The sequence below is a fragment of the Nicotiana sylvestris genome, chromosome 8, assembly GCF_000393655.2.
Source record: "Nicotiana sylvestris chromosome 8, ASM39365v2, whole genome shotgun sequence".
Taxonomy (NCBI): Eukaryota; Viridiplantae; Streptophyta; class Magnoliopsida; order Solanales; family Solanaceae; genus Nicotiana; species Nicotiana sylvestris.
Genome location: NC_091064.1, coordinates 192712922 through 192736563, shown reverse-complemented (window position 1 = coordinate 192736563; position 23642 = coordinate 192712922).

Genomic DNA, 23642 nt, shown 5'->3' with positions numbered 1-23642 from the left:
CCCTACACTACTATTGAGTAGCGAGAGATGGTCGAAGCAGCTTTTTCCACAGGGAGCTAGAAGTTGGAGTCGGGTGTCTATCTAAAGTGGAGTTGTGTATGTGTTCCAAATTGCACTTCTTAACATTTTTGGGTTTTTGATTTACTTCTAAATATATAAAACTACAATGCTAAATTAAACTAAAGTAATCTAAGATTAAACTATTGCGAGTTGTTCAAATGATTAAAAGGCACTAGGGTAGTAACTTTTGCCTAGGTGGTCAATTAACGGATACTTGAGTCTAAGGCATGATTGACATATTTGGGGAGTATGATATAACTGTTGCGCGATTCTACCCACTCCACACCTCTCGGTGGTTTGAGTGATTTTTCCCGAATTGACTTTCTCAAGACCAATTGGGTATGCAAATTTGCTCAAGCAATCAAGGTTCAAGTCGGGTATTACTATCTCTAGGTTTAACCCTTTAATTGGGGCTATCAATCTCTTGAGTACGCCCCAATTCCTTGTTAGAACAATTTCAGAGACTTAGTCTCTCTTTCTCAAGAAGAGCCAAAATCAACTAAACACAAACTAGTGTTTGCAACCACTAATTCAACAATTAAACATAAAATTAGTCCAAATGTCAAACACCCATAGTCAATCTAGACCTAAAATGCAAGACCCATCAATTACCCACACTAGAGTTGAGCCACAACCCTAGATTATGGGTCTAGCTACTCATAATTAGAGAAGAAAACAAAGAAACAGATGAAGGAAAACTCATATTAATTAATTTCTAAGATAAACTAGAAGATTCAATGTTGAAATGAAGCTAAAATTACTCAAAATAGCTAAAATATTCGACGTCACGAGCGCAGCCAGTGTACAAAACTATCTAATGACCTAAAAATGGGAAAAGAAACTTTTTATACTAAGCTGAAAAATTTGGAGAAAAATACCCCTGCGGGGCTAGTGCGGACCGCACAAAATCATGTGCGGCCGCACTAAGGCTCTTGACTTAAAATTCAGCTCTCTGAACTCGGGCAATGCGGACCGCACAGAATGGTGTGCGGCCGCATTGGCCTTGTTTTTCCTGAGCTTTGTCTTGCCTTGGTACTTGTGCAAGTTTCACTCCTTTTTGAGCTGATCTTTGACATCTTGTTGACCAAACCTGCAATCAAGCACAACTTGTGAGCCTTTGTGACTATTTTGTACACATTTCTAATCAAAACTTAAGTAAGAAGGTGTATAAATTGTATCAAAATCCCTAGTTATCACTAGTCATGACCCTCCAGTTTGGGTTGTGACAAACTTGGTATCAGAGCAGTCTATCCTAGGGGTTGTCTATTAGCCGTGTCTAGTAGAATCTTGATTATGGATGTGTAGCGCGCCACATTTATAATCAAGAGGCTACATGACATCTAGGGTTGTTTCCTTCTTCCTGAATCTAGATCGTCCATAGAGTTGAGTTGTAAGTGTTCGTCTCTAATATTTACCTTGTTTTCTTTCAGCGATGCCTTTGACTAGAAAGCAAGCAATTACTAGACGACTTGATACAGCTGCGTGATAGGGTACCAGTCAAGTCCCCAAGCCAGAGCAAGTGAGATGTCATCTCATACCTCATCTACTCCGTCTCTTCCAGAGGATATTAGGAAGCACCCAGCACCACCAGTTCCTCTGTCTGGCACTACAGACCAGGATATGCAGAGTGCGGTGCATTTGTTGACTAGCTTGGTAGCTGCTCAGCCTTAGAGGCAGAATACATGTGCTGCTCATAAACCAGTTAGTGCGAGAGTTCGTGATTTTATTAATCTAGACCCTCCAGTGTTTATCGGATCAGACCCCAAGGAGGACACGTAGACTTTTATTGACTAGGTTTATCGTACACTGCTAGTTATGTATGCTAGTGATACAGAGGTAGTAGAGTTGGCTTCTTATCGGCTACAGGATTTAGCGGTTTTCTGGTATGATAGTTAGGAGAGATCCAAGGGTCCGAACGCTCCTCCAGCTGTGTGGAAGGAATTTTCTGAGGCCTTTCTTCGTCACTACTTGCTAGTGGAGATACGACGAGCTAGAGCTGATAAGTTCTTGAGCCTTCGACAAGGTAATATGAGTGTGCGAGATTATAGTATGCAGTTTGATTCTTTAGCAAGGTATGCTCCCCATATGGTGGCCGAGATGAGAGATAGGGTGCATTTATTTGTGAATGGGTTGGGACCACATATGATAAATGAGTGCACGACAACCTCCTTGGTGGAAGGCATGGATATTTCCCACATTCAGGCGTATGCCCAGACCCTAGAGGATCATAAGCGTCAGCAAATGGAAGATAGGGAGCAAGATAGGGGCTAGCATAAAAGGGCGAGATTTGCAGGGTATTCTGATGACTTCAAAGGCAGTATCAGGACCCAGCCTTCGAGGAGTTCAGTACCATATACCAATATGCTTGATTCTCTTGACATTCAGTACCTTGGTCTGACCTTTTTGTTGAAAGCTCTTACCATTCTATTCTGGTAGAGTTGACCATGACATACCGCATTCATTCTCTTTCCATCAACGAGAGTTAGTTGTTCATATTGGCTCTGTACCATTCTTCATCGCTGAGCTCAGCTTCTTGTATGATTCTTAGAGAAGGGAATTCTACTTCGGCAGGAATGACCGCTTCAGTACCATAAACCAATAGGTAGGGAGTTTCTCCAGTTGATGTGAAAACCATGGTACGATGCTCGAGCAGAGCAAATGGCAGCTTCTCATGCCATTATTTGTAATTATCTACCATTTTCCTCAGTATCTTCTTGATGTTCTTGTTGGCTGCTTCTATGGCTCCGTTTATTTGTGGCCTGTATGCTGTGGAAATTATATGCTTGATCTTGAAGGTTTCACACATGGACTTCATCAGATCACTATTGAGATTGGCAGTGTTATCGGTGATGATTGACTCTGGTACTCCAAACCGACAAACAATTCAATCCCGAACAAAGTTTGCGACAAACTTCTTAGTCATAGCTTTGTAAGATATGGCTTCAACCCATTTTGTAAAATAGTTTATATCCACTAGAATGAACCTATGTCCATTTGAAGTAGTAGGTTCGATTGGACCGATGACGTCCATGCCCCAAGCGGAGAAAGGACAAGATGAACTTGTTGCACTAAGTTCATTGGGTGGTACTCGTATCATGTCAGCATGTATCTGACATTGGTGACACTTCTGAACATACTTGATGCAGTCTGTTTCCATAGTCATCCAGAAATACCATGCTCTTAGTATTTTCTTGGCTAAGAAGAATCCATTCATGTGCGGTCTGCAAGTTCCGGCATGTATTTCCTCGAGCAATCCGGATGCTTCCTTGGCATCGACACACCATAGTAACCCCAGGTCAGGAGTCCTTCTATAAAGAATTCCCCCGCTTTGAAAGAAATGGTTGGCTAACCTTCGGAGCGTGCACTTCTGACTATGAGTAGCAGTCTCTGGGTATTCTCTTTTTTCTAGGTACCTTTTGATATCGTGGAACCACAGATCTCCATCAATCTACTTTAACATGTGCACAATAAGCCGACTATTTATGAATTCTTAGTGGGACAAGATCAATGAAATTCTTGTCTGGATGTTGTATCATGGAAGATAAAGTGGTTAATGCATCTACGAACTCATTCTGAACCCTTGAAACGTGTTTGAATTCTATCTTTGTAAACCTCTTGATCAGATCTTACACACAGTGCAAATATGGCAATATTTTGGTGTTCTTTGTAGCCCATTCTCCTAGAACCTGATGCACCAAAAGGTCGGAATCTCCAATCACCAGCAGCTCCTGAACATTCATGTCAATAGCCAACCTGAGTCCCAAGATGCAAGCCTCATATTCTGCCATATTGTTGGTGCATGGAAACCTGAGTTTTGCGGATACCAGATAATGTTGGTTGGCTTCTGATACTAAGACAGCTCCGATACCCACTCCTTTGAAGTTTGCAGCTCCGTCGAAGAACATTTTCCAACTATCGTATGCCTCAGTGATATCTTCTCCTACAAATGATACCTCTTTACCGGGGAAATACGTTTTCAATGGTTCATATTCTCTGTCTACGGGATTTTTTGCCAGATGATCTACCAATGCTTGCCCTTTGACTGCCTTCTAAGTTACATAGATGATGTCAAACTCACTCAGCAATATCTGCCACTTTTCAATGGTTCATATTCTCTGTCTATGTGTTATTTTGAAAGTATATATATATATATGTTAAAACATATGAGGAAAATTGGGTATCAACAATGTTCATACTCTTTTAGGAATCTAATGTTCTCCTCCTTCTCTGATGGTGATAGGTGAATGCTTATGCGCGTTTCCTTGACTGTTTCGGAATCCCCTAAGTTAACTGCCTCAGTTTCGTCCAAATTAGACTTTGGCTTGTTTTCAAAGTTTTTCACTTCTCTGACGATTCCCTCAGGTATTATATTAACTTCCAGATCCTCTGAATCACTATCCTTATGTTGCGTTGTCTCATTGCATGTCACAGTCGTAGGTCCATCGGGATAGGTAATAATAATGATGTAAAGGAAATGTAAAGGATAATAATAAATACGAAAAATAGCAATGCATTAATAAAATCTTGGAAGCATCAATAGGTACGGCTCGATGACTCGAGCAATTATTTCAAAACAAAATACTGAAAATGTCTTAAATGCTCAAAACTATTTTAAAAATAATTGATGCTAATTTGCCAGACTACCCAGGAACTCGACGAGCCTGGGATGGTGCATCCAGTTCTTGAGAACAACTCCTTTCTCCATGATTTGGATAGTAAGGTATTCCTCCTCCTTCTCCTCAACTATTGCACTGCAGTCCATATCTTATTCATCTAGAAACAGCTTCCTCATGCCAGCTAAGACTTTATCTTCCTCAAATTCCTACATCATGTCAACTTGATGAAATTTCTGGTGCAGAGGTGGTACTGGTTGTTCCAATGGATAATAAGGACCATGACATGGCGGCGACCAATCCTGGTACTCTTGCCAAGTATATTCATACCCAAGCCCAAAAGTTGTACCATGACGCTATGGTTGTACGGGTTTGGTGATCCCTTGGAGGTTTTTGCCGAGACCTTTGCCAGGTTTATACCATGACCATATCAGTATGCTTTCTATCTTGTTGCTCTACTATTTGTCCTTTTCAATTGCGTTGACGTGCTCATTGCGATGGTATGTTTCTCCACCCAACTTCTTCCTGTTCTCGATAACTGGAACGGTCTAATTGGTGTAGATGGGATTACTTAAATCTCCATGAATAATTACTTCCTGGTGATTCCATTCGAACTTCACAGCCAGATATAGAGTTGAAGCCACTGCCCTAGCGGCATATATCCAGGGCTGCCCTAATAATAGGTTATAGGTAGCAGATATATCCAACACTTGGAACTCAACATCAAACAAGGTTGGGCCCATCTGTAGGCTGAGGTTGATTTCTTCGATTTTAGCTCTTTGAGATCCATCAAATGCCTTCACATTCATGCTTCATATCCGTATGTCGTGCAGGCCTTTTCCCAACCTATTTAGAGTAGTCAATGGGCATATATTGAGACTTGAACCCCCATCTATCAGGACCCTGGCGATGAACTTAACCTCAAATTGCACTGTGATATGTAGTGTTCTGTTGTGACTTAGACCTTCTGGTAGTAATTCATCCTCATAAAAGGTGATTTTGTGGCTCTCCAGTACCTTCCCGACCATATTAGCCATCTCTCCACTAGTGATGTTGGTGGTTACGTAAGCTTCACTCATCAATTTTATTAGGGCATTCCTGTGCGTCGGAGTTTTGCAGCAGTGACAAGATGGATATCTGAGTGGGAGTTTTGTTCAAGTGGTTAACAATAGAATATTCTCTCACTTGTACTTTTCTCCAAATGTCATCAGTACCAGTCTCAACAACAGGTGTCTTAGATGTAGCTTCTTTGCTTGTTCCTCCCAGGTGCTCAGGTTTATAAACCCTGCCAGTTCTAGTCATGCCTTGCGCCGCACCTGTTTCCTCCGTTTTTGATTTTCCTTTTCTCCTTGCTTCCACAGCATAATCCCATGGGATAACATCAGACTTGTAATATGGCATGGGAGCTACCATCACAGTGAAGGGTGTAGTTACTTCTACCTCAAACGGTGCTTAGGTTTGTACCACAATGGGTGTGAGGGTGACCGAAGATGTTTTAGGATCATCTCTCTCTCGAATGAGTTCGATTGATCCCTCCGGATCCCATTCCTCGTTAGTCTCTATAATATTTACTCCCTCACCTATGTGGTCCTGAAGAGGATTGTTACGAACATTTGGTGTAGCTTCCTTTGCTTGTATAACCTTAGTGTCAATCAATATCTGGATCTTATCTTTCAGTGTGCGACACTTATCAATGGTATAACCCTTTATGCCTGAATGATAGGCACATATTTTGTTGGGGTTAACCCACTAAGAAGATTTTTCCATAGAAACGGCAGGAATGGGAGTGACATAACCAACAGCCTTCAGTCTCTCCTATAGTTAGTCTATGGGTTTAGCAATTAGGGTGTATTGTCTAGGTGGTCTGCGGTCGAAGTTTGGTCTTCATTTTTGGTAATTTTGGTGGGCGAGTGGTGGTGAGTGATAATATACGGGTTGAGTGTTATAGGTATGGTAGGTGGTAGCAGGTTGTTGGTATCTGGGGGTGAAGGCTGGTATGTGGGTGGAGGTTTTTGGTATGTAGATGGAGGTGTTTTATATATGAGAGGAGACTTAGGACCCTAGGCCACCATTGCAGCACCCACTTCTCTTCTTCGAACTACCTCCCGATTGCAATGCTTTATTCGTGGCCAGCAGTGCCTCGAGATTTGTCACCATCCCACTGCTAATCCCTTCTTCTATTCTTTCTCCCAGCTTGATGATGTCGGAGAATTTATAGTTTTCAATAACCATCAGCCTCTCATAGTACTGCGGGTCTTGAGCTCTGACGAAGAACTTATTCATTTGTTCTTTTTCAAGTGCTGGCCTTACTTTCACAGCTTTAGATCTCCATCGAGTAGCATATTCGCGTAAGGTTTTTGTTGGTTTCTTCTTGAGATTTTGAATGTAAAAGATGTTTGGTGCATTTTCTGTGTTGAACCTGAATCTATCCGTGAAGTCTGACGCCATGATTACCCAACTAACCCATTTCTTTGGGTCCTGACTGATATACTAAGACAAAGCATCTCCTGTGAGGCTTCACATGAACAGTTTCATGCGGATTTATTCATCTTTGCTCACTCCTACGAGTTTGTCACAATATGTCCTTAGATGCACTTTCAGATCACCAGTTCCATCAAACATTTCGAACTTGGGAGGTTTGTAACCCTCTGGCAGTTCCACATCTTGCTAAATGCATAAGTCTTCATAGTTTAAACCTTCAATGCCTTTACCACATTCGACACTCAAAACTCTGCCAGTGAACTTCTTTAGTTTTTCCGCCATTTTCTTGATGAGATGTCTTTCTTAGTTGATTCAGGTATGTATAGGGTTTGTTGCGGGGTATGGGGTAAAGTTTCCACATATAGGGGATTGCTTTGATGAACTCCAGGAATCTAGGCGTAAAGGTGGTCATTAGTTGAGTTTTGGGGATCATGAGTATGTTGCGGTGCATTTTAGGGAGTGTGATAAGTGGTGGTTTGTGGGTTTTGAGTTGGATGATGATGGTGTTGTTGAGGAGTAGGTACCGGTAGCGGGTTAAGGTTTTGAGGAGGTGTGTGGTACTGGTGTGGTGCATGATGATTTGGTGGTGGATTTTGGTTTTGTGTGTTTTGCGCTAGTGCCTGGTTTTGGGTAGTCGGATTTTGCTGGTTAATATCAGGGACATTGAGGGTGAGAGAAAGGTTTGCCAAGTTTCGGACCTGCTCAAGTTCTCCTTGTAGCTCCAGGATTTTTTGTTCCAGATATAAGACAATTTCATTTTGTGCCGGAGTACTTTGGCCATCTGAAGTTTCAACGTTCTCTGCCATAGTAGCATTGTCCTTCCTGATACCGCTCAAATCATCCATTTTCCCTTTCCCTTTGCTTTTGCCTTTACGATCACTTGGTGAAGGAGGAGGTAGAGGACCTTTGGATATAGTGTGATATGCTGACGATGCCAGTATGCACGAACCAACCTTGGGGGAATGGGAATAATCAAAAAGAAAGAAAAAAGCAAAAGGTAATCAAGATAGTAAGGAGTATTGAACATATTTTGCAAAATTATGTAATAATTCACGTCCTAATTTGGGGGTCTCGTCGTGCCCGAGGTAGGCCTAAGTGGCACATAAACTTGGAGAAAAAATTGATGACAATAATTGCGTCATTTCATTAATTTGAAAATGAGCCAAACCTTCACTAAATCGACAATAATAATAAAGTTACTAATGACACTTGGCCTTATTACAATCAAAATCTAAAACTTAGCTAGAAAGCAGTAAAGAACATTATTTACTAATCTACTCGGTCCCAGAAGGACCTTCTCAGTGCTTGGCTCTCTTGACTCCATCAATTAGGTTCCCAGATCACGCATATCCAATAATAAGTAAGCCTTTGCTAGATGCCCTTGTTCACTACCATCCGTGTTTTGGCAATCTGAAAGCCTCTTTCTCATCTTCCCTTCAAGCTCCATCAATCCTTGTTCCAAATATTCCAATCTCTCTGTTGATTTAGTGGCAATTTCCTTCCATTCGTTGATCGCCTCCATATCCACTTTGTGTTGTTCTAGATGTCTAGGCTCAGACTCGAAAACCCTTTTGCGTAACCTCTTATACTTGACCTATGCCTCAGTAGCATCATCTATGATCCTGTTTTTTTGATTGATTCCCGGCTTGACGTCTCCTACTATATCGTCTACCAACCATGATAGATAAAAGTACACATGATCGACGTGATACCTGTTTGGTTCAATTGTTTCTTTATCCATAATGATCTTCTGGTTCCACATATGTTGTGCTTCAAACTTGAATGGAATGACGTCTCCTTTGAAATCTACTTTGTACTGGACCATGTTGGAAACCCAAGGTATAACCTGTTTTTGTAACGACCTGATCGATCATTTTGAGCTCTAGTGCATCTTTAGGTGATTTGAGGCCTTGATTAACTTCACTTCAGGTATTATTACTTGTACATGTGATCAAAATTGAATTTCGGGAAGTTCAGAGTTGATTTAGAAAGAGAATTCTAATTCAAAAGCTTTAAGTTGGAGGAGTTGACTAAGGTTTGACTTTTGAGTAAACGATCTCAGAATCGAGATATAAAGGTTCCAACAGGTTTGTATGATGATTTTTGACTTGGGTGTATGTCTGGATCGGGTTTTGGATGACCCGGGAGCGTTTCGACGCCTAATGTGGAAAGTTGGCATTTTGAAAGAATTTCATAAATTTGGGTTGAAGTGTATTTTAATATTATCTATGTCCGTTTGGAATTTTTAGCTTGGGAATAGCTCCATATGGTGATTCTGGTCTTTGGAGCGCATCCAGATGTGGATGTGGAGGTCTGTAGGTCATTTTGGGGTCATTTAGCGAAAGTTGGAAGTTGGAGGTTTCTGGAAGTTTGACCGGGAGTGGAATTTTTTATATCGAGGTCGGATTCCTATTTCATAAGTTGTATTAGGTCCGTAATATCAAATGTGTCGTTTGTGCAAAATTTGAGGTCAATCGAACGTGATTTGATAGGTTTCGACATCAGATGTGGAAGTTAGAAGTTCAATAGTTCATTAGGCTTGAATCAATGCACAATTTGTAGTTTTGATGTTATTTGGTAAGATTTGAGGTCTCGAGCAGGTCCGCGTTATGTTATGGAGTGGGTCGGTATGATTGGACGGGGTCCCGGGGACCTAGGGTGTGTTTCGGATGTGTTTGGGTTGTATCGCGCTCTTATTTGATGTTTCAACATCGTTTCTTTGGACATAAAGGGTACCATATTGAACAAACGACCTTTTATTTGTGATTGGATTGAACCATTAGATCCGTATCATAATTACGGAGTCATAGCAACAAGAATCACTGAATTCCGATGTCGTATGAGAAAGTTATACCCATTTCCGTGTCGGGAAAGATTGCTAGTTTCTGGTGCGGACATTGTTCGTCGCGAACGCGAGGGAGGTCCAGTGAACGCGAAGAAGAAAAACCACCTTGACGGTGTTTTAAACCGAGTATTTTAGTATTTTGGGAATATCTTGAGTTCTAGAGCTCCGTTTGAGGTGATTTTTGTGGTGTTGTTCTCGTCTCAACAAGGGGGTAAATATATTACCTTTATTTTGATGTTCCTCCATGATTATTTCCATTGATTATTATTTTTATCCGTATTTAGATTGTAGAAATTGTGATTTTGAGCCCCAAAGTTGAGAAATGGTAAATCTTTGATTTGAGGGTCGATTCATGGACGAAATTTGATGATTTTCTGCATATAGACCATATGGGTTATGGGTAATATTTATTTTCAATAATTTTCGGAATCTGGGCACGTGGGCCCGAGGGTTGACTTTATTGACTTTTCTAGTGGAGTTGGAAATTGTTATAAATTGATTTATTATGAGTATTAGAATATATTTTTATTGGTTGCACATTGCTTGACTAGTTTTGGAGCGAAGGACACCGGTTTGAGGTGTTAGAGCGTTGTTGGAATCGGTTATGGAACTTCGGAGCGAGGTAAGTCTCCTGTCTAACTCTACAATGGGGAAACTACCCCCTAGGTGTTGTAATTGATATGTGTTACTTGTTGCAGGGGCTACGTACGCATGAGTTGATGAGAGTCCGTACGTAGCTACATTCATGTATTGTCCGGGTAGACTCGGGTTCACGCCATGTTATAACTGTATTATTTGGGTTATCTCTTGCTTATTAAATTCTTTTACTTCGCATTACTACTTGAGACTAGACGGACGTGGAGTGATAGACTTGCTATTGTAGAGATTTGACGAGTTTCATGATTAGTCGCGGAATAATCGTACTCCTCTTACGAATTTCTCCCGCATTATGCATTCTCATCGAAAGGTTTTCTTAAAGCTCCTTATAACTCACATGTTTCCTTGTGAGTGGGGTCAAGGACCGGTCAAAGCTTCTTATTCTAATGGGATCGGGCCGTTCACCTCGGCTGGATAGATGCATCTATGGTTCGTGTCGTTCGACCCTCGACAGTGCAAAGATTATGATGAGATCGGGTCGTTCTCCTCGGCAGGACTATATACCACACTCTCATGGGAGCGGGACATTCGCCTCGGCAGTACAATAGATGTATCTATGGTTCATGTCGTTCGACCCTCCGCAGTGCACAGATTATGATGGGATCGGGTCGTACGCCTCGGTATTTCTATAAAATACTCTCACGGAAATTGTGCGTAATATCTGACAAGAAGTTAGTGTATCTATGAGTCTTTCTGATTTGAAATATGATAATCTATCTGGTGAGGTTCATTATATATATGCTCCGGTTGAGGAGGTAATTGCTAATTGAGAGCTTGCGTGTCACGGCCCGAATTTCCTACCATCGTGACCGTGATGGCACCTAACATTGCACTCGCTAGGCAAGCCAACGTTAGTGTTCTATTCACCTTTTTTCTTTACCTTTTTATAATTAAATATTTAACCAAACTAAATCAACAAAAATAAAAGTGGAAGTACATAATTAACTGATTACCCTTAAACTATTAACAAAACCAAAAAGTTACCACCCAAAAGCTGGTGTCAAAACTCACGAACTTTCTACGAATTACTAGAAATACTGGTCTGAAAGAAAAGTACATAAGTCCCGAAAGAAAATAAAATAGAAATGTAGAACATATGAGGGGGACGCCAGGGCCTGCAAACGCTTGCAGGACTACCTTGGGTCTCCTTGATGAATGCTAACAACCAACCTCTCGATCAGCCATAACCAGCTCCAAAATCTGCACAGAAAGTGCAGAGTGCAGTATCACTACAACCGACCCCATGTACTGGTAAGTGCTGAGCCTAACCTCGACGAGGCTAAGGCGGGGCATTTACAATACAAATAGTTGATAATAAAGCAAAAGGAAGTACGGAACGAATGGAACAATAATTTGAGGTAAAATAAATATGGAACTCAATTATCTTGCCAGTACTCAGCTATAACCAATCATTAAGAGAGTTACAATGCTACAGAATAGGATCACAGCAGAGGAAAAATACATAAACAACAAAATGATGCGGCGCACATCCCAATCCCACCATATCATCAGTAACAATATGAACATTCACCCTTATTACTTCTTGTTGTGGTGTGCACACCGATCCCACCAGTCCACCATTATTACTCCTCAATATATCACCTTTATTCCTCTAGTTGCGGCATGCAACCCGATCCCACTTGTCCACCTTATTACTCCTTGTTGCGGCGTGCAACCCGATCCCTCCAAATCAGTATCAATCACACAATAAGAACAAGTATTTCACAATTTAGCTCAAACCCTCCACAACATTTATACCTCAACCAAATCAAACAGAAATCTATACAATTATGCAATCTCATCAATTATTACTACACAGCGAGACCAACCAAAATGTATTAGGAAACATCAATAAACCAACTTAAACAATTAATGTAACACAATGAAACTACAGAACAATTAATACCTTCAATAAAGAAAACTACATCTAACAAGAAGCAATTAGACATGGAAGCATCAATAAGCATGTAGCAATTAAGATAGGAAGACAATATATTGGGAACGGGGAAGGGAACAAGCTAAACAAGTAATTTGGCGGCTCATAGGTACTAGTCACCATACATATACGCCATGCACATGAAATTTCACATAGCAACTAAGTCGGAGATCCCTAATCCCTCAAGTCAAAGTTAGACCAAGCACTTACCTCAATCCAACGTGCAATTCAAAGCTCAATTACCACTTTACCTCTCGATTCCACCTCCAATCAACTCGTATCTAGTCATAATTAACTTAATACCATTAATTATTGCTAAAGAAATCAATTCTAATGCATAATTATAGATTTCCCAACATTTTCCCCAAAAAGTCAAAAACCGACCCCGGGTCCGCTTGTTCAAAACTCAAGGTTCGGACCAAAACCCGATTACCCATTCACCCCGAGCCCGGATATACAATTGGTTTTAGAATCCGACCTCAATTTGAGGTCTAAATTCCCAAATTTTGAAATTCTTAAGTTTTACCCAAAAATTCACAATTCCACCATGAAGAACCCTAGATTCTATGATGAAATCTTGTGAAAAGAAGTAAAAGATTGAAAGAAATGAGTTAAGAATCATTTACTTATAATTTGGGGAAGAACTAGCCTTTGGAAAATCGCCTCTTAAAGTTTAGGTTTTGAAAAATGGGAGAATGAATGAAAAATCCCGTCCAAAATCATTTTTGAACAGTTGCAGGTATCGCCTTTGCGACCATAGGTTCGCAAATACGAAGAATGTCCTGGCCTGCTAACATCGCAAATACGAATAACTGTTCGCAAATGCGGCATGTTCTTATCGCAATTGTGACACTGAGCTTCCCAATTGTGAAGGTCCCCTCCCAGCCCTTCTGATTGCAAATGCGAAACATCTTACAAATGCGATGCTCGCATTTGCGAGCCAGACTTCGCAAATGCAAGTCTACAGACCTAAAGCACACCAGCAAAAATCCTTAAGTCCAAATCACTCCGTAGCCTATCCAGAACTCACTCGAGCCCTCGGGGCTCCAAACCAAACATGCACGCAAGTCTTAACACATCATACGAACTTGTTCGCGCGATCAAATCGCCAAAATAACACCGAGAACTACGAATTTAGCACCAAATTGCTTGAAATTTTCAAGATAATTTCAAACTTCTATTTTCTCAACCCAAGGTCCGAATCACGTCAAATAAACTCTGTTTTTCACCAAATTTCACATACATGACATAAATATTTATCTAAGGAATTAAATAAATTAATTAATGATTGATCTCATTGGTATCAGGCACATATTTTAGTTTCGGATCCCGGTACAGATGCCCAGGACCCATATTTTATTACGGACCCTCCGGAACCATCGGAAAATGGGTCCGGGTCTGTTTACCCAAAACGTTGACCGAAGTCAAGAAAAATCAACTTTTTAGGCCAAAAATCATCATATCACAAATATTTCACATAAGGGCTTTCCGGATACACGTCTGGATTGCGCATGCAAATCGGGGAGAGATAAAATGAGGTTTTTAAGGCCTCGGAACACAGATTCGAGTTCTAATACAGAAGATGACCCTTTGGGTCATCACATTCTCCACCTCTAAATCAATCGTTCGCCCTCGAACGGACATAGAAAAGTACCTGAGCCAGTAAAAAGATAGGGATATCTGCTTCGCATATCAGACTCGGACTCCCAGGTAGCTGCCTCAACGGGATGACCTCTCCACTATACATGAACCAAAGGGTAACTCTTCGATCTCAACTAACAAACCCGCCGGTCTAGAATAGCTATCGGCTCCTCCTCGTAGGTCAAATCCTTGTCCAATTGGATAGTGCTGAAGTTTAACACGTAGGATGGATCGTCGTGATACTTACGAAGCATGGACACATGAAACACTGGATGCACTACTGATAAACTGGGTGGCAATGCAAGCTTGTAAGCCACCTCACCTACTCTTCGAAGAATCTCAAAAGGCCCAATAAACCTAGTGCTTAACTTGCCCTTCTTCCCAAACCGCATCACACCCTTCATGAGTGACACCCGAAGCAACACTCTCTCTCTGACCATAAATGCCATGTCACGAGCCTTACGGTCGACATAACTCTTTTGCCTAGACTGAGCTATACGAAGTCTCTCCTGAATGATCTTAACCTTATCTAAGGCATCTTGCACTAAATCTGTACCCAATAACCGAGCCTCCCCTGTCTCAAACCATCCAATCGGCGATCGACAACGTCTACTATGCAATGCCTCATAGGGAGCCATCTGGATGCTCGACTGATAACTGTTGTTGTAGGAAAACTCCGCTAATGGAAAGAACTGATCCCAAGAGCCCCCAAAGTCAATAACACAGGCGTGGAGCATATCCTCCAAGATTTGAATAGTACGCTTGGACTGTCCGTCCGTCTGAGGATGAAATGTTATGCTCAACTCGACTCGCGTACCTAACTCACGATGTACTGCCCTTCAAAAATGCGAGGTAAACTACGTACCTCGATCCGAAATGATAGAAATTGGCACACCATGAAGACGAACGATCTCACGGATATAGATCCCTGCCAACCGCTCTAAAGAATAGGAAAATGCCATAGGAATGAAATGCACTAACTTAGTCAGCATATCCATAATAACCCAAACTGCATCGAACTTCCTCTGAGTCTGTGGGAGTCCAACAACGAAATCCATAATGACACGCTCCCACTTCCACTCAGGAATCTCAATCTTCTGAAACAAACCACTGGGTCTCTAATGCTCGTACTTTACCTGCTGATAATTCAAACACTGAGATACATATGCAACAATATCCTTCTTCATCCTCCTCTACCAATAATGTTGCCGCAAGTCCTGATACATCTTAGCGGTGTCTGGATGAATAGAAAACTGGGAACTATGGTCCTCCTCTAGAATCAACTCATGAAGCCCATCCACATTAGGCACACAAACACGACCCTGCATCCTCAAAACTCCATCATCTCCAACTGTAACCTGTTTGGCATTACCGTGCTGCACTGTGTCCCTAAGGACAAGCAAATAAGGGTCATCATACTGCCGCTCCCTGATATGCTCAAACAAGGAAGACCGAGCGACTATGCAAACTAAAACACGACTAGGCTCAGAAACATCCAACCTTACAAACTAATTGGCCAAAGCCTAAAAATCTAATGCAAGTTGCCTCTCTCCGACTGGAATATATGTAAGGCTACCCATACTGGCTGACTTCCTACTCAAATCATCGGCCACCACATTGGCCTTCCCGGGATTATACAAATTGGTGATATCATAGTCTTTCAGTAGCTCCAACCACCTTTGTTGTCTCAAATTGAGCTCCTTCTACTTCAACAAATATTGCAAACTCTTATGATCTGTGAACACCTCACACGACACGCCATATAAATAATGCCTCCAAATCTTCAGCGCGTGAACAATGGGTGCTAGCTCTAAGTCATGAACTGAATAATTCTTCTCGTGAATCTTCAATTGCCGTGAAGTATACACAATAACTTTGCCATTCTTCATCAACACCGCACCAAGTCCAATACGAGATGTGTCACAATATACTGTATAGGGCCCTGAACCTGTTGGCAACACCAACACTGGCGCCATAGTTAAAGCTGTCTTGAGCTTCTGAAAGCTCGCCTCACACTCATCCGACCATCTGAACGTGGTACCCTTCTAGGTTAACCTAGTCATCGGTGCTGCTATAGATGAAAACCCCTCCACAGACCGATGTTAATAACCCGCCAAACCCAAGAAACTTTGGATCTTTGTAGCTGATGTGGGTCTAGGCGAGTCCTTGACTGCTTCCATCTTCTTAGGATCCACCTGAATACACTCTACTGATACAATGTGACCCAAGAAAGCAACTGAACTCAACCAAAACTCACATTTCGAAAACTTAGCATATAACTGGCTGTCTCTCAGAGTCTGAAGAATAATCCGAAGATGTTGCTCATGCTCCTCTCGGCTGCGGGAGTAGATCAAGATATCATCAACGAAAACAATCATGAAGGAATCCAGATAGGGCTTGAACACCCAGTTCATCAAATCCATAAATGTTGCTGGGGCATTTGTCAAGCCAAATGACATCACTAGGAACACATATTACCCATATCGAGTACGAAAAGTTGTCTTAGGGACATCGGATGCCCTAATCCTCAACTGATGGTAACCCGATCTCAAATCAATTTTTGAAAACACTTTGGCACCCTGAAGATGATAAAATAAGTCATTAATCCTTGGTAACGGATATTTGTTCTTGATGGTGACTTTGTTCAACTGCCGATGGTCTATATACATCCTTATTGACCCATCCTTCTTCTTTACAAATAACACTGGCGCACCCCAGGGCGAGACACTAGGTCTAATAAAGCCCTTATCAAGCAAATCTTGCAATTGCTCCTTCAATTCTTTCAACTCTGGCGGGGACATATGGTACGGTGGAATAGAAATAGGCTGAGTGCCCGGAGCCAAATCAATGCAAAAGTTGATATCCCTGTCGGGTGGCATCCCCAGCGGGTCTGCAGGAAATACCTCTAAGAACACCCCAACAACTGGTACAGAATCCATGGAAGGAACCTCTGCACTAGAATCACGAACATAAGCCAAATAAGCCAAACACTTCTTTTCGACCATACACTGAGCCTTCATATAAGAGATAACCCTGCTGGTAAAATGACCAGGAGTCCCTCTCCACTCCAATCAAGGCAACCCCAGCAATGGTAAGGTCACGGTCTTGGTGTGACAATCCAATAGAGCATGATAAGGTGATAGCCAATCCATCCCCAAGATGACATCGAAATCAACCATATTGAGAAGTAGGAGATCTACACTAGTCTTATGACCCCCAATGGTAACCACACACAAGCGATAGACACGATCTATAACAATAGAATCCCCCACCAGTGTAGACACATATACGGGAGCACTCAAAGAATCATGAGGCACAACCAAATATGAAGCAAAATAAGAAGACACATAGGAGTATGTAGACCCCGGATCAAATAGAACTGAAGCATCTCTACTGCAAACTGAAACAGTACCTGTGATAATAGCATCGGAGGACTCAGCCTCAGGCCTGGCTAGGAAAGTATAACATCGGGGTTGGGCCCCACCACTTTGAACCATATCCCTGGGACAGCCTCCTGCTGGCTGGCCTCCACCTCTAACGGCCTGGCCTCCACCTCTAGCGGGCTGACCCCTACCTCTGGCTCCCTGACCCCTACCTCTAGTTGGCTGAGCGGGCGGTGTCGGGATCATGGCACGAGAACCCTACTGTTGTGGCTGAACGCCCACTAATCTTGTATAGGTCCTCCGGATATGCCCATCACTCGAAACATCCATCCTGATACTGCGGCTGAGAAAGCTGAGACTGACCCTGATGAGCCGGCTAACCGCGATAATAACTCTAAAGAGGTGGTGCTCTAATAAGAGTTGGTGGTGCACTATAATATGGATTCCCTAAAGGAGGTACATAAGGACCACGACTCCCTGAAGCTCCAAGGGATGTCTGAAGTGCTGAATGGAACGACTTGGGATGATGGCCCCTACCAAAAGTACCCCGGCCTCCAGATGAGGCCCCATTAAATTCACCGGAGTGACGAGGCCTCTTGTCAGACCCCTGACCACTCCCCTGAGCTAAAACCATCTCAACTCGTCTGGCCACATTGGCTGCATCCTGAAAAGAAATCTCACTCCCTGACTCCTTAGCCATCTGCAATCTGATAGGCTGAACAAGTCCGTCAATAAACCTCCCCACTCTCTCTCTCTCGGTAGGAATTATAAGAAGAGCATGACGGGACAAATCCACAAATCTAGTCTCGTACTGAGTGACAGTCATAGAACCTTGCTAAAGGCGCTCAAACTGCCTCCATATAGTCCTCTCTCTGAGTGATAGGAAGATACTTCTCCAAAAATAGCTGAGAGAATTGGTCCCAAGTGAGAGTTGGTGACCCAACTGGTCTGGCCAAACAATAATCCCTCCACCATTTCTTGGCAGAACCTGACAGACGAAAGGCAGCAAAGTCGACCCCATTGGTCTCCATTATCCCTATGTTCCACAACACCTCGTGATAACTGTCTAGATAGTCCTGGGGATCCTCTGAAGATGTACCGCTATAGGTAGTGGTGAAAAGCTTGGTAAAACTATCCAATCTCCACAAGGCCTCAGAAGACATAGTTGATCCATCGTCAGTCTGTGCTACAACACCCGGTGGAACTACCCTAACCGGCTGAGCTATTGGAGTCTAAAACTAGGGATCCATCTACTCCGGATGTGAGTAGTGGGAGTCTTTGCTCCTCCCCCAACCCGAGAGACGGCTGGTGCTATAGGGAATGTACCGGCCTGAGTAACACTCTCCATAAGGCCCACTAGATGGACCAAAGCATTCTGAAGTATTAGGGTAGCTATGAACCCCTCTGGAACCTGAGCTGGCCTCGCTGGAATGGTCTGGGCCGGAGCCTCCTCTTCAAACTCTACATGAGGCTCCGCCGCTGGTGCTGCTGCTCGAGCTCTAGGCTGAGCCCTGCCCCTGCCTCGGCCTCTAGCACGGCCTCGACATCATCCTCTGCTGCTCGTAGGAGCTGCCACTGGGGGCTCGGGCTACTGATCAACTGATGAAGTGGTATGCGTTCTCGCCATCTACAAAGGAACAGGAGTAGAGAGTTCAATTAGCATTGAGAGATCAAATCGCACGACAGAGAAGAATAGAAGTGAAATTATTCCTAACTCTGTAGCCTATGGGGGATAAGGACAGACGTCTCCGTATCGATCCCTCAGACTCTACTAAGCTTATTGGTGAATTGTGAGACCTAAGAAACCTAGTGCTCTGATACCAACTTGTCACGATCCGAATTTCCCACCATTGGGACCGTGATGGCGCCTAATATCGCACTCGCTAGGCACGCCAACATTAGAGTTCTATTCACCTTTTTCCTTTAGCTTTTTATAATTAAATATTTAACAAAACTAAATCAACGGAAATAAAAGCGGAAGTACATAATTAACTGATTAAACTTATACTATTAACAAAACCGAAATAGTTACTATCCAGAAACTTGTGTCACAACTCATGAACTTCTACGAATTGCTACAAATACTGGTCTGAAAGAAAAGTACATATGTCATAAAAGAAAATAAAACAGAAATGTAGAACATAGGAGGGGGACGCTAGGGCCTGCGGACGCCTGCAGAACTACCTTGGGTCTCCTTGATGAATGCTTGCAACCGACCTCTCGATCAGCCACAACCAGCTCCAAAATCTGCACAGAAAGTGCAGAGTGCAGTATCATTACAACCGACCCCATGTACTGGTAAATGCCGAGCCTAACTTCGACGAGGTAGTGACGAGGTTAAGGCGGGGCATTTACAATACAACCTACACAAAGTTGATAATAAAGCAAAAGGAAGTACGAAATGAAATGGAACAGTAATTTGCGGTAAAATAAATACGGAACTTAATTATCTTGCCAGTACTCAGCTATAACCAATCCTTAAGAGAGTTACAATGCTACAGAATAGGATCAGAGCAGAAAAAAATTACATAAACAACAAAATGATGCGGCGGGCATCCCGATCCCACCATATAATCATTAACAATATGAACATTCACCCTTATTCCTCCTTGTTGTGGCGTGCAACCCGATCCCACCAGTCCACCCTTATTACTCCTCAACATATCACCCTTATTCCTCCAGTTGCGGCGTGCAACCCGATCTCACATGTCCACCCTTATTACTTCTTGTTGCGGCGTGCAACCCGATCCCACCATATCAGTATCAATCATACAATAAGAACAAGTATTTCACAATTTAGCTCAAACCCTCCACAATATTTATACCTCAACCAAATCAAACGGAAATCTATACAATTATAAAATCTCATCAATTATTACAACACAGTGAGACCAACCAAAATGTATCATGAAACACCAATAAACCAACTTAAATCAATAATGTAACACAATGAAACTACGGAACAATTAATACCTTCAATAAAGAAAACTACATCTAACAAGAAGCAATTAGATATGGAAGCATCAATAAGCATGTAGCAATTAAGATAGGAAGACAACATATTGGGAACGGGGAAGGGAACAAGCTAAATAAGTAATTTGGCGGCGCATAGGTACTCGTCACCACACATATACGACACGCACATGGAATTTCAATAACAATTAAGTCGGGGATCCCTAATCCCTTGAGTCAAAATTAGACCAAACATTTACCTCAATCCAACGGGTAATTCAAAGCTCAATTACCGCTTTATCTCTCAATTCCACCTCCAACCCACTCGTATATAGTCATAATTAACTTAATAACATCAATTATTGCTAAAGAAATTAATCCTAATGCATAGTTATAGATTTCTCAACATTTTTCCCAAAAAGTCAAAAACCGACCTCGGGCCCGCTTGGTCAAAACTCGAGGTTCGAACCAAAACACAATTACCAATTCACCCTCGAGCTCGGATATACAATTGGTTTTAGAATCTGACCTCAATTTGAGGTCTAAATCCCCAAATTTCGAAATTCCTAAATTCTACCCAAAAATCCTCAATTCCATCATAAAGAACCCTAGATTCTAGGATGAAATCTTGTGAAAAGAAGTAAAAAATTTAAAGAAATGAGTTAAGAATCTATTTGGGGAAGAACTAGCCTTTGGAAAATCGCCTCTTGAAGTTTAGATTTTGAAAAATGGGAGAATGAATGAAAAATCCCGTCCAAAATTATTTTTGAACAGTTGCAGGTATCGCATTTGCGATCATAAGTTGGCAAATGTGAATTCGCAAATGCGGACTTTACTTCGCAAATGCGAAAAATGGCCTCGCGTTCTAGCATCGCAAATGCGAACAAATGTTCTCAAATGCGGCCTGTTCTTATCGCAATTGCGACACTGAGCTTCGCAATTGCGTGGGACCCCTCCCAGCCCTTCTGATTGCAAATTCGAAACATCTTCGCAAATGCAATGCTCGCATTTGCGAGCCATGCGAAGTCTGTAGACCTGAAGCACACCAGCCAAATTCCTTAAGTCCAAATCACTCTGTAGCCTATCCAGAATTCACCCGAGCCCTCGGAGCTCCAAACCAAATATGCACTTAAGTCTTAACACATCATACGAACTTGTTTGCGCGATTAACTTGCCAAAATAACACCTAAAACTACGAATTTAGCACCAAATTGCATGAAATTTTCAAGATATTTTCAAACTTTTATTTTCTCAACCCAAGGTCTGAATCACATCAAATAAACTCTGTTTTTCACCAAATTTCACAGACATGACTGAAATATTATATTAAACCTGTACCGAGCTCCAAAACCAAAATACGGGCCTGATACCAACGAGATCAATCATTAATCAATTTCTTTAATTCCTTAGATTTTCAGTATTATAATTTTCATCAAAAATTCATTTCTCGGGCTTAGGACCTCGGAATTCGATTTCGGGCATACGCTCAGGTCCTATATTTTACTACGTACCCTTCGAGACCTACGAAATATGGGTCCGGGTCCGTTTACCCAAAACGTTGACTAAAGTCAACAAAAATCAACTTTTTAGGCTAAAAATCATCATTTCATAAATTTTTCACAAAAGGGATTTTCGGATACACGCCCGAACTATGCACATAAATCAAGGAGAGATAAATAAGGTTTTGAAGGCCTCAGAACACAAATTCGAGTTCTAAAACAGAAGATGATCCTTTGTGTCATCACATTGAGTCTATTGTAGAGAGGAGGATCGTATCACATATTTACACTTGTTTAATTCATTTATTTACTCTATACCATATCTATTTACTTCTTACTATATTTGTCTTATTGGACCACTAGTAAGTGTCGATGTCGACTCCTCGTCACTACTTTTCCGAGATTAGACTAGATACTCACTGGGTACGCGTTGATTTACGTACTCATGCTACACTTGCTGCACATTTTTGTGCAGGTGCATATATGTCTGGTGATCTTTTGGGTGTAGAGGCGCGGCTATTGCGGGGACTTACCGTGAGCTGTATTTCATGTTACGATCCGCAACCTGCAGAGTCTCCATCAGAGTTATTTGTATTCTCATGTCTAATTTGTATCTCAGACAGATATTTTATTTTATTTTATTTCCTAGTTAATGTTCATGCACTTGTGATACAGGGTTTTGGGGGTGCTTATGGGTTGTCCTTTATTGTAGTTGTGAAAACATTATCAGTAACCATGTAAATTATATTTCTTACTATTAAAAATTATGATTTCAAAAATACTAAAATGAGTAATTAAGTTAAACATTTACCGTTGGCTTGCCTGACAGCGATGTTAGGCGCCATCATGACCTTTAGTGGATTTTGGGTCGTGACATCTTGGTATCATAGCATTAGGTTCATTTAGGTCTCACAAGGCATGAGAAAGTCTAGTAGAGTCTTACGGATCGGTGCGGAGACATCTGTACTTATCTTTGAGAGGCTACAGGACTGTTAGGAGCACTTCCCTTTCTTGATTCCTCATCATGCCTTTGAGGCTTGTGCCTTTATATCCTTCCTACTCATTCTTAAACGATACTCAGCGCTCGTGTTAATTGGGCATCGAGGAGTTGTAGTGTTACTACAGACGTGGGCAGGATGTTTCTCCCTACACATTCGAGCAAGCTATTATTGGCTTCTTGCGGAAGAATGTTCTGTCATTTCGGCTCAGTAGCTGTGTTTTCAATGGTTTCGAGGTTGCGCGCAGATTTCCATGATGTTTAGACGTTGTTATCGCATCGTGTTGGTGTAATGGTTGGGTGCTTGTTTTTGCGTCAAGGCAGTGAATGACTTGAATGGAGGTTTGTCTCAGTGCATGATCAGAGGTTTAGCATTTTATTTCCAGCGGAGAAAAGGCAATCGAGCTATGATTTTTCAAATTTGGGATAATGGAGTAACGAGACTTGGTATTTTCGAGCATGGTGGAATTTGAAATTGTGATGTGGTGTCATCGTCCATGTTGAACACGTTAAGGTTCATCGGTGTTATGGTCTTCATCAATTTTCCTTCGGGGTAGGGTAGTGTGAAATGGTGCCGG